This window comes from Capsicum annuum, chromosome 11 (assembly GCF_002878395.1).
Source record: "Capsicum annuum cultivar UCD-10X-F1 chromosome 11, UCD10Xv1.1, whole genome shotgun sequence".
NCBI classification, from domain to species: Eukaryota; Viridiplantae; Streptophyta; class Magnoliopsida; order Solanales; family Solanaceae; genus Capsicum; species Capsicum annuum.
In genome coordinates, this window is record NC_061121.1 from 215,291,512 (window position 1) to 215,292,982 (window position 1,471).

The following is a 1,471-nucleotide window of genomic DNA, read 5'->3' on the forward strand; positions in this document are numbered from 1 at the left end:
GCATTTGTGCTATGGTTCTTTCTCTTATGTTACACCATAGGTTCAGAGGCACGTGTTCCAGAGCAGCAGTAGCATTATAGATTTCAGTTGTCAGAATTAGCAATGTCATTCTCTGAGGACATGATTACTACTTTATTACTTTAGTATTTTATTTAGGCTTTTAGTAGTCGGGAGTTAGTTAGGGATATGTCCCATCAACTCCTTATTCAGGTTATTCAGGCATTATTATTATTCAGATTATGTTCAGTATTGAACCTTATGGCCTTTTAATTCATGTTTTTAAATTTATATTTATATATTATGCAGTGTACAGGTACAAATATCAGTCATGGGTTAGCTTGTGGTCCCTAGAGGTCATGAGCAGCGTGTAGCATTCCAGTTCAGAAAATTAGGGCGTTACAGGGGTCAATACAGATGTACTGGTACACAGAGAAAATCCAAAATAATCATTTATAGTTTACATATTTGAGAGAAATTTAAAGAAGTTCATAAACATATCATATAGTAAGAAATCACATGGATATTTTAAAAAACTCTGTGAAAGCATCTAAAATCTGTGATATTCTTTGTCTCACTTCTGCACTAGGTGGTGTACCCTATAATCTATAATTCGATGGGCTATATAGGATCTACCACTAACTCAGCAGCAAAGCCGACAACCCAAGTGTGCCGCAAGGGTCGGGGTCTCTGAATGTAATACGCCATATTTTTCTAAGCTAGGAAGTGAATAAGTATTCCTATGTATGAAATCTCCTATCCTAGGATTCATACTTGAGTACATGACTTAAAATGAATATCCTAGTGATATTATAGCTTATTTTGTATTAATCATGTTCATATGAGTCACTCAAGGTAATACAAGCTAAGAGTTTTTGAATCCATCAAGTTTTAGTGTTCGATTTTGCAAGGGTCATCTTTGAATGAGTATAACTCGATGTTAATATGATATTTAGGCTGATTTAGACCAAAAAAATTGTAGATAATCAAATTATCTTTCCAACGATACCAATTTCATCTTAATCCAATACCCGAGCAAAAAGTAATGCCCATTTTCGTGAGAGCAGTAAGCATAGGTGATTGGTTAGGCGCTGCCCAACCCAAGCATAGGCGATCACTTGGGCACCACCTATGTAAATTCCAGGTGTCAAAAACACTCCGTATTGAGTTATTTTAAAGGTAATTAAGTCTTTAAATACTCCTTACACATCCCTAAACTTAACCTTACGCAATATATATCTTCTAAACATACTGCAACCCTATTTTCAGCTCAAAGCTCATCATCCAAGAGCCCTAAAGGAGAAAAACAAATAGGGTTTCCTAATTAAGCTTGAAGATCCGATTTCAAGGTAATTCCTCCGTCAATCATCAATAATCTTCCTTCTAAGGTTTGCGTTGTGTTCATCCACAGATCCCTTTCGTCCGTGGAGTTCAAGAATCAATCTTTAAAATAGAAAAGCTTGGTTGATTGTGG